Source organism: Cebus imitator, unplaced genomic scaffold, assembly GCF_001604975.1.
Source record: "Cebus imitator isolate Cc_AM_T3 unplaced genomic scaffold, Cebus_imitator-1.0 Scaffold42, whole genome shotgun sequence".
Taxonomy (NCBI): domain Eukaryota; kingdom Metazoa; phylum Chordata; class Mammalia; order Primates; family Cebidae; genus Cebus; species Cebus imitator.
The window spans coordinates 15,593,408-15,606,003 of record NW_016107357.1 but is presented as its reverse complement, the minus strand read 5'-3'; the positions used below and the strand labels follow the sequence as shown (position 1 = coordinate 15,606,003).

Below are 12,596 nucleotides of genomic sequence, written 5' to 3'. Positions count from 1 at the left end.
CCTACAAATGACTTTTGCTTACATTGATGACTGCAGCCATGAAGCAATGGTCAGATTGCTAAGAAGGCGTACAGCAGGAGGCTGACTTAGCCTGTGGGAATGGGTAGAGGGCCCCTGGGATTGCCGCCTCACCTCTCTGGGCCTTACCTATGAAATAGACGTGCACCAGTTGCTTCATAGGGCGACCACGAGCAACGGGTAAAATAATGCCTGAGAAAAAGCGCTTTGGCTCACGTTGGCTGCCCTCGTAATTCTTTCCTAATAAAATCTTTAGTGACCAGTCTCCCAGATCTACTTTTTCTCTTCTCTTTTGGATAACATGATCTCATAATTCAACCTTGCCTGGACAAACAGAAAAACCCATTCTGAATTCCAAGCTGGCTTTAGAAAACATTTTTTTGGAGGGTGGTGGGAAGTGGGGTGGGGTTTTGGGAAGGGACACTCTCCCGGGCCCTTGTTCGCTGTCTTGTTGCCAATGCCAGTTCCCCTGCGGATGACTTGTGAAGGGTGTGCATGGGGGGACACGCTCTGGTCCTCATGGCCCGGGTGCCGCCCACCTGAGACTGCCTGTCCTCTGGCCACAGCTTCCCAATACTCTGTCTATGGGGAAAGATTTTAAAGACTCGGGAAGTGAACTCATTTAAAAAAATGTCCTCCCCCTACTTTTCCAAAACAGCGCAGACTTCCTGGAAGAAAGCAAACAAAACAAGTGTGACTGTTTAAAAAATGATTGGAAAACCCGTTCTGAAGAGCGTGTGTGCATGGTCTCCCGGGCGGATGTGTCACCCTGGTTGGGCTGTTCCCTTTTTGGCTTACTCCTGGTGTCTGTGTGAAGAGGAGGCAGGGCTGCCCACGCAGTCTTATCAGAGGAGGCAGCTGATGTCTGAGTGGGGCCTGGGGACCGGCTCCCCTCAAACAGCTGCAGGCCCCTCGCCCTTGCAGGCCTCAGACACACAGACACGGATGCGAGTCCACATGTGTGTGTGAGGCTGAGTGTAGCTGAAATTAGTACAATGACCTAATCGCCGCCAAAGCGCGGACGACTTCTGCTCTGCATGTGGGTGACTATTTTGGGTTCTAGGTGTTCGCATGTGATTTGTGGCATTCACAGTGTTGTTATTAATAAACCGTTGGCTGTGTGGAGGCTGAGGATGAAGCCTTTTCATTTCAGCCATCTGGTCAGAATGCTTCTCCTTTGATGAGGGAAAAACCTTTGCTGTGTTTCAACTGGAACACTGCCTCCCAATTAAGGTGACAGCACATCGCTGAGTCGCCCTGTCTTTGCAGGAAGAGCCAGCTCAGGCTCTAAATGCCAGCTCTGTCCGGGAGGGAGAATGCCTTTCCTATTGATTGTGGTTTGGTATGCAGTTCAGGCTCTGGCTTGAAGGGGTGCTGGGCCAGGAAGGCCAGCATGCGCTGTTTACCGGGTGGGCTGGATTGGCACTCAGGTTTTCCATTGTCAGCGGTGACAGCGCTGCTCCAGACGCCCTCAGGAGACGTTCCTCGGCTTTCATAACAACGAAGGACTTTTTTTTTCTGACTCATCTTTAGAAGATTTCCCCCCCTTTCATTTGAAAGTAAATATAATTAGTAACAGGCAGACATACTGTATATAGCCAGCCCTGCCTATGCGAGAGAGTTATAATTAAACATGCATGCTGTCTGCTGCTCACTGTCTGCTAAAGGCCTGGCTGAAGTCACCTGTAGGGAGAGGGGTTTATCTTGAAGCAGCAGCCTGGGGTGGTTGCTGCAGAGAGAGAGGAGAGACCGGTCCTGCCTTTGAGTCCAACGTCCAGTCCGAAGCTAAGATTGAGCTACTGACCAAAGGGCAGGTGTGCCCGTCGGCCCTCGGCCTGCCTTTGCCTTGGTCCTTCTCCATTCTCAACCTTGGGCAGCGCTGGGTGACCCTGCGGGGTCAGGGCGGGAGTTGGCCCCTCTTGGGGACAGAGTGATGGTGGCCAAGTGTGGTTGTCATAGTAACGAGGCGGCTGCTGCCACTGCTGTTGGCTCAGGGGGCACCTGCCTGCCTGCAGGTTATGATCTGCCCTCTCCAGGCTGAGGCGCCAAGACCACTTGCCTTTGTTCCCAGCACTTTGCCTGGGATGCTGGCAGCCAGACCTCAGCCCCACCCTGCATGGCAGGAGCTCAGGTAGGTTATCCCCAGGTGACCCTCGGCTCTTCTTCCTGGCCAAGGGCAGGCTGGGCGTTTGCAGGCCACCCCGGCCCATAGAGAGCTCAGATTCTGCTGAAACCAGTGGCTCAGGCAGCCCCGGGAACACGCGCACCATGTGGGCAGATTGTGAGATCACCGCATGGCCACCGGGCTTGGTGACACAGGCTCAGAGACACGGGAGAAGCCGCTGTGCCTCCCGCCCCTCCGGTGGGTGCGGCAGTCCCTGGATGACTAGTTGGCGTGGCCCTTCCCTGGCCTGGATGGAAGGCAGCAGGCGTCATCTGAGCCACAGGCACCTTTCCCCAAGTTGCTCAAAGTGTTTTCCGAGCAAACAGTTGTTTCATAACACCCGTGAGAAGTAGGTGGGGTGACAAAGCATTCTTTGTCCTTGTCTTGCAGATGGGGAAATTGAAAAGCCTGCCGGTCCTGGTGTGAGGCCAAGAGAGGGAGAAGGTGCTCTCCTGCCCGTGGCTCTGGGCGTGGAGAGCCGAGGCCAACTCATGCCCGGTCACCAACTCCTGTGGAAAGTGGGGCAGCCCCAGCAGAGAAGGAGGCCAGAAGCGAGAGAGGCCCAGGGCTTCTCCCTGAGCACTGGAGGCCACAGATGCCATGGCAGGAGCTTGTCCGTGGGTCCCGCTGTCCGAGGTGTTGAAACTGGCAATTGGCAACTCGGGAGGTGTCAGTGCTCTTTCCTGCTCAGCTTGCTTGAAGTTGCTGGACTCTTGGAGGGGGCCACAGATGCTTTTTGAGTACCCTGTTCTGGCCCAGGAATTGTTCCGTTCCAGTGATACCTGCGGGGGATGTGGTCCTGCCTTTACGGTGCTCATGGGAGACAGTCGCACATAAAATTAAGGAGCAATCATTTCAGAGAGTGACATGCTATAAGGACAATAAAAATGCATAATGGGACAGAGATTGGCCAGAGGTGAGGGTAAGAGGAGGACCAACTTCTTAATTTTATTTTATTTTATTTTTGAGACAGTGTTGCTCTGTCGCCCAGCTGGAGTGCAGTGGCACCATCTTGGTTCACTGCAACCTGTGCCTCCTGGGTTCAGCAATTCTCCTGCCTCAACCTCCGGAGTAGCTGGGATTACAGGCACCCACCACCATGCCTGGCTAATTTTTGTATTTTTAGTAGTGATGGGGTTTTGCCTGTTGGTCAGGCTGATCTCAAACTCCTGACTTCAGGTGATCCACCCACCTCAGCCTCTCAAAGTGCTGGGATTATAGGCGTGAGCCATCGCACCCGGTGCCTGGCTAATTTTAAAAAATGTTTTTGTAGAAATGGGATTTTGCCATGTTGCCCAAGCTGGTCTTGAACTCCTGGGCTCAAAGGATCCTCTCACCTGAGCTTCCCCAAAGTGCTGGGATTACAGACATGAACCACTGTGCCTGGCTGAGCAACAGTTTTAGGTAGGGGATCAGAGAAGGCATCTGCACAAGCCATTCCCCAAAGGGCAGAAAGAGCTAGATCAGGGGGACCGGCATTCAGGGGAAGGAAACAACTGGGACAAAAGGCTGGAGAGGGGAATGAGGGTGGCCTGTCCAAAGCTTGGATGCTGGCGAGAGAGGATGTGAGGGCGCTGAGCAGGGCTGTGGTTCTGTAGGGAGGACCTTGTTGGTTGTGGGGCCATGTGTAATTGTGGATGTTAGGGGAGGTGATACGTAATTCAGGATTTCTTTGGAAGGTGGTGCTGGCATTGTTTTCTTATTGATTGGATGTGGGCATGAAGAGGGATGAGTTAAGGACAGTCTCCAGGTGTTTGCTGGAGGTGGAAGACGGAGCTGTTGATTGCGATGGGGACCGCTGGGGAAGACCACATGTAGAGGGAAGTGAAGAGGGTGGCCTTAAGCATGGCAGGCTGAAGGGCCTGCTTCTCAGTGGCTGTGAGTGGAGCCTGGGCATCTGCATTTCTTAAACTCTCCCTCTCAGATCATGGAGAAGAAAGGGAGAGGAATGAGCTGCACTTTTGTTTTGTTTTGTTTTTAGGCAGAGTCTCGCTCTGTCGCCCAGGCTGTAATGCAGTGGCGCGATCTCTGCTCACTGCAGCCTCTGCCTCCTGGGTTCAAGCAATGCTCCTGCCACAGCCTCCTGAGTAGCTGGGACTATAGGCATGCACCACCATGCCTGGCTAGGTTTTTGTATTTTTAGTAGAGACGGGGTTTCACCATATTGGTCAGGCTGGTCTTGAACTCTTGACCTCAAGTAATCCACCCGCTTCAGCCTCCCAAAGTGCTGGGGTTATAGGTGTGAGCCACTGCGCCAGGCCTACACTTGCTTTTCAATTTGCCCAAGCCTCCCAGGGCTCAAAATCTGTGATTTTCTTTCTTTCTTTTTTTTTTTTTTTGAGACGGAATCTCGCTCTGTCACCCAGGCTGGAGTGCAGTGGCATGGATTTGGCTCACTGTAGCCTCCGCCTCCCGGGTTCCAGGGACTCTTGTGTCTCAGCCTCACACGTAGCTGGGATTACATGCACGCGCCACCACACCTGGCTAATTTTTGTATTTTTAGTAGAGTTGGGGTTTCACCATGTTGGCCAGGCTGGTCTCGAACTCTTGACCTCAGATGATCCTCCCACCTGGGCCTCCCAAAGTGTTGGGATTACAGGTGTGAGCCACTGTGCTTGGTCTAAACCCCATGATTTTCTTTTTCTTTTTTTTTTTTTTTAAGAGATGGGGTTTCACCATGTTGGCCAGGATGGTCTTGATCTCCTGACCTCGTGATCCATCCGCCTCTGCATCCCAAAGTGCTGGGATTACAGGCGCGAGCCACTGTGCCCAGCCTACCCCATGATTTTCAATGACAAGACTCCTGCTCCCAGAGCTGGAGGAGGCCTGCTAATGGTGCTTTGCCATCGAGGAAAGGAGACCAGCTGGGGTTGGTGCATGGGGTGCAGAGAATACCCTGCTGCCAACTGGCCTGCTGTCCCTTCCTATCCAGCTCCCTGCCATTCACATCAGATCCTCGGGGATTTGGTGATTTGCCCTTGAACAACATTATTAGCCTGATCTTTTTTTTTTTTTTTTGAGACAGAGTCTCGTTCTTGTCATCCAGGCTGGAGTATAGTGGCATGATCTCGGCTCGCTCTAATCTCCGCCTCCTGGGTTCAAGCGATTCTCCTGCCTCAGCCTCCCCAGTAGCTGGGATTAGAGGCGCCTGCCACTATACCTGGCTAATTTTTGTGTTTTTAGTAGAGACAGGGTTTCACCACATTGGCCAGGCTGGTCTCGAACTCCTGAGTTCGTGATCCGCCTGCCTTGGCCTCTCAAAATGCTGGGGTTACAGGCGAGAGCCACCGTGCCTGGCCATTATTAGCCTGATCTTATTACCTGTGGAGGAGAAAGGACCTAAGTCCTGCCTCTCTTTTGTTTGATAAAATGGAATGGTAAAAGTTTGGCAATTTATTCTAAAAAGAGGCATTTTGAAAGGGATGGGCCCATGTGAGCAGCAAGAGCTGTCGATCAAAGGGAGTTCCACTAGGCAGGAGGGCAGGGATTCTTTTTGGCCATTAACTTGGTAAGCAGCTTTGAAAAACTTGCTAATTCTTCCTTTAGTATATGCATTGGAAGCTATAAGATGACTTGCATCAGTGAAAATGGCCTGAGCCCACTGGTTGGTTGGTTTGTTTTTAGACGGGGTCTGGCTCTGTTGCCCAAGCTGGAGTGCAGTAGTGTGATCTCAGCTCACTGCAACCTCCACCTCTCAGGTTCAAGCGATTCTCCTGCCTCAGCCTCCCAAGTAGCTGGGACCACCCAAGTCCGAGCCCACGGTTGAACCCACCTACTGTATCTCATTGCGACCTCAACTCACAGCCATTAATGCAATGTAGCTTCCAATCCCAAGTCTCCAAGCAATGATTCTGGGGCAGAGGATGCACTGTACATACATCTATGGACATTTCTTGGCATCTTATTACAATGTGGCATGGGGTTTGTTTCTTAGATTTTACACAGGAAGCTTACTTACTTATATATAGGTTGAGTGTCCCAAACCAAAAACCCCAAATTGGAAATGCTCCAAAAATGGAAACCTTTTGAACATCAGCCTGATGCTCAAAGGAAATGTTCATTGGAGCATTTTGGATTTTGGAGTTTTGGATTTGAGATGCTTGACTGATAAGTATATTATGCAAATATTTGAAAATTCAAAAAAATGAAAACTCCAACACACTGTTATTCCCAAGGTATTTATTTGTTTTTTTAAAGTTTCCTCTTTTGCTGAGGCTGAAGTGCAGTGGTGCGATCTCGGCTCACTGCAACCTCAACCTCCTGGGTTCAAGTGATTCTTGTGCCTCAGTCACCTGAGTAGCTGGGATTACAGATATTCACCACCACACCCAGCTACTTTTTGTATTTTTAGTAGAGATGGAGTTTTGCCATGTTGCCCAGGCTGGTCTTGAATTCCTGGCCTTAAGTGATTCTCCCACCTGGGCCTCCCAAATTGCTGGATTCCAGGCATGAGCCACCGTCCTCTGCCCCAAGGCTTTTTTGTTTGTTTGTTTGTTTTAATTTTTATTTTGAGACAGAGTTTCACTGTTATTGCCCAGGCTGGAGTGCAATGGCACAATCTCAGCTCACTGCAACCTCTGCCTCCCAGGTTCAAGTGATTCTCATGCGTCAGCCTCCCGAGTAGCTGGGATTACAGGTGTGCGCCACCACATCCAGCTAATTTTGTATTTTTAGTAGAGACAGGGTTTCACCATGTTGGTCAGGATAGTCTTGAACTTTTAACCTCAAGTGATCCACCTGCCTCGGCCTCCCAAAGTTCTGGGATTACAGGCGTGAGCCACTGTGCCCAGCTGCCCCCAAGCATTCTCAATGAGAAGGATACTCAACCTGTACTAAAAACATTGTGTTATGTAGTTGTCTTTCCATGTCCCAGAAATGGATTCAGGGACATCATTTCTACCCCTCATAGAAATGACCATCTTTACATGCCTGGGCATGGTGACCCATGCCTGTAATCCCAGCACTTTGGAAGGTTGAGGCAGGAGGATCCCTTGAGCTCAGGAGTTTGAGACCAGCCTGGGTAGCACAATACAACCCCATTTCTACAGAAGACACAATTCTATCGCGTCTCAGCCTTTTGGCTAAAATCAAGGGCAAAAAATAAAATTAGTAGCCAGGTGGGCTGGCATGCACCTGCAGTCCCAGCTACTCAGGAGGCTGAGGTGGGAGGATCACCTGAGCCTGGAGGTTGAGGCTTCAGTGAACCGTGATTGTGCCACTGCACTCCAGCCTGAGCGACAGAGCAAGACCCTGTCTCAACAAACAAACAAACAAACAAACTCACTGCTTGGGTAATGACCCAGAGGCCACTCATCGTGACCGATTTTTCCATGGGACTGAACCACTGTCATTTGTATGGCGCTTTATAACAGCCGACAAAGGGCTTCCACAGTCATTTTCTAATTTGCTTTTCCCCAGTGCCCAGTTTGTTATTGGTGATGTACAGAAGCAGAAGCTAAGAGAGGTTAAGTCATTTGTCCAAAGTCACAAAGCAAGGGGAGACCTGCACCTGGGCCCCAGTCCTTGGCCTCTGCTCTCACACCTTCCCAAGTCCCTGTGGTGGGGACTTTGGTGGCAGTAGGCCAAGGTAGTTCCGGGCACCTGGGCTGATTGTGTGACAGTGCGTTTGGTAAGCCAAGCCTGGGAGGTGTTTGCAATCCCCTGAGCTGGCTCCTGGGAATGTGGTCCGTACCGTGCAGGGCTGTGTCGCAATGTGACTAATGGATGAGAAGGTTGAGGAGGAAAGCCATTACTTCACCAATGTGAATCAAGGTCATTAGTCATCTCGGGAAGCACGCGGAGCTGCGACGTTCAGGAGGGAGGCACGCTGCTCTGAGACAAGCCATGGTGTGGCCTGGCACTGGTCCCACGCAGCAGGGAGAAGGGGAGCTTCTGGAAGTGAGGATGAGCCGGGCTGCCAGGCCTAGGACCCTGGCCATGTGTGCATCAGCCCCTCCCAAGGAAAAGAGCCCAAGTTCTATGTGGGGTCACGAGTAAGGCAATGGTGCAGTTCCCAGGAAGTGTCGGCAGGAGCTGACTGGCCACCATCTCTGGCGGCAGTCTCCTGGGGACGGTGACCGGAGGATCAGCAGCCTCTGACCCCTGGTGTCACCTGAAGAAATCAGGTCTATCATGAGCCACCAGAATGTCCTCTGCCTAGTGTAGCAAGCCACACTTGCTGCCTTTCCGGGAGAGTTCGAAGCAAGCCACCTGGGTGGGTTCTTTTCAAAGTTCTCTGCCTCAGAGGAGGAAGCCCCATGGGTGGAGGCCAGGCCTGAGGCCATCCTGCTCTGGGCCAGAGAGTGCCTGTGTCTGAGGAGCGAGGACATACCTCGTCTGGCTGAGCCTTCATTTCACACCGGCAGCCTGAATCCCCCAGCACGGCTTGCCTTTGGGCTCCCCACCCCAGGGGCCCGGCCCTGACATGCGCTTGTCCTTCATCCCTCAGGTCTGTGTCCCTTCCCCAGTCTTCAGGTTCTCCGAGGCCCTCCTTATTCACAGAATGCAACTAGCCTATTTATTTGCTTGCTTGCTTCTGATGTCTTCTCTCACTGAAAGGTAAGTTAGGTGGGAGATGGAATCAGGCCAGCTTTGGTTCACCATTACATCCTCCACACCTTTGTTTTTTGATGTGTTTTCTTATTTTAGAGTTGGAGGCTTTCTCTTCACTGAGGCTGGAGGGCAGTGGCACAATCATAGCTCACTGCAGCCTCGAACTTCTGGACTTGAGTGATCTTCCTGCTTCAGCCTCCTGAGTAACTAAGACTACAGGTGTGGATCATCACCATGCTTGGCTAATTAAAAAAAATAGTTTTAATAGAAAAGTTAGTTGTTTTAATACAAAAGTTACGACACGTGGTAGTGTGAACCTGCAGTGCCAGCCACTGAGGAGGCTGAGGTGGGAGGACCACTTGAGCCCAGGAGATTGAGTCTGCAGTGAGCTGAGATTGCACCACTGCATTCCAGCCTGGCAACAGAGTAAGAACCTGTCTCAAGAAAAAAAATTTTTTTTTTGTAAACGTGGGGTCTCACTATATTGCTCAAGCTGGTCCTGAACTCTCAGGCTCAAGGGATCGTTCTGCCTCAGCCTCCAGTGTCACTGGGATTAGAGGTGTGAGCCACTGAGCCTGGTTCCCCTCAAAACTTTTTGTGGAGACTGGCACCAGGGAAACCCAATATCTATCCTTTGAATGAATGAATGAATGAATGAAAGGAAGTAAATGAAGAGGAGGTGGGGGTTAGAAGAGGCACATTTTAGATGAGTAGATACCATACAAAGGCCCTCCCGGGTGCTATCATCACCAGTTCGGGGCAGCCCGTGAGCCCCCGGAGGGAGGTCTCCCTGACACCCTGCCAACTCAGCCTGGGGCCAAGCAAGAGCCACATCCAAGGACTGGGTCATTATCTGATGAATGAGTGGGTTATGCGGATGAGTAAACAGGGCCTGACCCAGAGGTCAGGTGTAATTCAGCCTCAGAAACTGCATGTGTCAATGGGAACCGAAGGCCCCAGGAATGTGTTTTCTGTTGATGTCAACTTGCTGCAAAAGACCACACCTGCTTCTCGGTCCAGGAACGTGGGAAAGGGAAATGCATGGTTTGTTTTGGTGGAGATGGAGGAGCTGGTAACAGTGGAGGGATGCCCTTCTTCTGATTCAGAGTGGGGAGGTGCTCTGGGCCCCTGCCATTGTCTGATCGGGTAAGTCAGCCCATGGCCCCCAGCCGTTCCCTGCCAGACGCCCTGGCAGACGGCTTGTTCTGACAAGTACGTGCTTTCTGGATGGAACAGCCTCCCTTTTGTCCAAACCCTTCCTTTGAATTTAAAACACACAAAGAATCTTTCGAAGAGGAAAGGAATGGGATCAGGAAGAGGAGGCTGTATCTTGTTTGGACACTCAGGCCCTCAGCTCCTGCCCAGAGAGTTTCTGTAATTCGCTCCCACACCACGTTATCCCTTTCGGCGCCCAGCCGGGTGCTGTGGCATCCATGGCTTCATCCTTCTGGGAAGTCAGGGTTGCGTTCCCTTGGGTCCTCTCCCTTTCCTCTCCCCAGCTTTTGGTTGTCCTGAGAAGAGGACGTGGTATTTGAGCAGTAGCTTCTGGTGCCCAGAGTGAAGCCCCATCCAGGCACCCTGACATGACCATGGGAACATTCCTGGCACAGCAAGCAGCACTCCGGAAAATCGCAGCCTCCATGCTCCTTGTCGATTTCAATTTGAAATCCACAGTTTGTGTGACTCATTGAGGGGTTTGGTTTGGCTCTCGCTGATGAGTCTGTCATCGATGGCAGGAGACATGCTTGTCCTCTCCTCCCCTCAAGTCCTCTCTCTTGCCCCAGGGCTTCTGGTGGCGAGGTTTGACCTCCTCTTCATAAGCAGTGTGAGGGCTACTGTGCTGTCCGCTGGCCCAAGCTCTGGTATTGCCTTTGTGGTGGGTACGCTTATTCCCTTGTAATGTGCCCCGTAGTGTAAGCCCAGGGGAGCCATGAGACAGGGAACCATGTCTGTTTCTCCATTTGGTGTAGAATGCTGGTGGGCATTTGCCAGACAGGGCCTATCATGTGGGCCCTACACCTGTTCACACACCTGCCATTTTCTTTCAGAATCCTGTTCCCAGTGAGAAATGGGTTTAAAAGCCCAGAGCTATGTTCTATCCACATTGGATCTGACCTACATTCCAATGCTCCTGTAAGTCTCCAGTTGGTCAAATGAGCAGTTTGATCCCTTGATCCTTCAAAATACTGGATATATTTATTTTTTCTTGCCTCTTGATCTTTCAAGCTTGAAATTTCTCGGCACATAAAAGTCTTCAAAATGCCCTCAAACTTCTATCTCCAAAGGCAATTTTTTTTCACTTTTCCATTCTGTTGTAGAGATAGTCTCACTATGTTGCCTTAGCTGGTCTTGAACTCCTGGCCTCAAGTTATCCTCCCGCCTTGGCTTCCTGAAGTGCTGGGATTGCAGGTGTGAGCCGCTGTGCCCAGCCTCTAAACTGCTTCTTTATCTGGAGGTTGAAGTTTGTGTCGGGTTCTTGAGTTTGTAAGAATAGGATATGAAAGCAGAAAGCCTTTTAATCACATGAGCAGGTATCTATGTTATGTTTTCACAGATTTTGATTATTCTAAGTAGGGCTAGTAAAAGTCTTCATAGTATTTGACATTTCATGTATTTATCAGCTGAAACTTATTGTTTTCCTGGTTTTGCAGAATCTCAGTGAAATAATTCAGTGTTGTGAGATCCCAGGGAATCTTTTCTCCCCCCAGCATTTGCTGTATAATCAATAAATGTATATACCATATGGAGAGGTATGATCAGAGTCCACTTAGAATTAGTTTATTTCTCTAAAGATGCCTTCACCTTAGCCGGGTGTAGTGGTGTGCACTTGTAGTCCCAGCTACTTGGGAGGCTGAGGTGAGGGGATTACCTGGGCCTGGGAGTTCGAGGCTGCAGTGAGCCTTAACTGCACCGCTGCATTTCAGGCTTGGCCCCAGACGCTGTCTCCAAAAAAGCCTTTTTTTTTTTTTTTGAGTTGGAGTCTAGCTCTGTCACCCAGGCTGGAATGTAGAGGTGCAATGTGGGCCCACTGCAACCTCCACCTCCTGAGTTCAAGTGATTCTCCTGCCTCAGCCTCCTGAGTAGCTGGGATTGCAGCCACGCACTACCATCCCCTGCTAATTTTTTTGTATTTTTAGTAGCTACCGGGTTTCGCTATGTTAGCCAGGCTGCTCTCGAACTCCTGACCTCGTGATCTGCCTGCCTTGGCCTCCTAAGTGCTGGGATTACAGGTGTGAGCCACCGTGCCCGGCCCTTTCCCCCTTTTCTAGGCAGCTGACTGTGCCTACATTTCCTTTTGTGGTCAAAACATCAGAGCTTCAGGATTGGCTTTGTTATTTCCTGATACTCCAAGTTTCATTTTGCCACAGGACAAGATCCTAGAGGATAATGCTGCCTCAAGCATTCTGTGGCCCTCAAGGCTTCAGGGCCCTCGTCACACCCACCATCTCTCAGCAGTGTGCCTGAGTGTGGCATGTGCAAGTGTGTGCAGTGTGCCCTGTTTACAAAGGCAAACCAAGGTGTCCAGAATGCTGTTTCAGTTGGCTGTGGCTAGAGGCATTTGTAGCGGTGTTTCTTTATTGGGGCGATGGCTGAGAAAGGAAATTGTGGCCGGGCGTGTTGGCTCAGCCTTGAAATCCCAGCACTTTGGGAGGCCGAGGCAGGTGGATCACAAGGTCAAGAGATTGAGACCATCCTGGCTAACGTGGTGAAACCCCATCTCTACTAAAAATACAAAAATTAGCGGGGCATCGTGGCACGCGCCTGTAGTCCCTACTTGGGAGGCTGCAGCAGGAGAACTGCTTGAACCCGGGAGATGGAGGTTGCAGTGAGCCAAGATCGTGCCACTGCACTCCAGCCTGGT

At 51.1% G+C, this 12,596-nt stretch overlaps 1 long non-coding RNA gene across 1 annotated transcript in view; it reads left to right on the top strand.

The window, feature by feature from the left end:
- Positions 1 to 1,721: 1,721 nt before the first annotated feature.
- LOC119470840 overlaps positions 1,722 to 12,596 on the top strand; it is a 20,490-nt gene continuing 9,615 nt past the window's right edge. The window contains exons 1-2 of the long non-coding RNA XR_005199813.1: positions 1,722 to 2,149; positions 7,882 to 9,880. This is a non-coding gene — a long non-coding RNA (uncharacterized LOC119470840). The remainder of the gene's footprint in view (positions 2,150 to 7,881; positions 9,881 to 12,596) is intronic.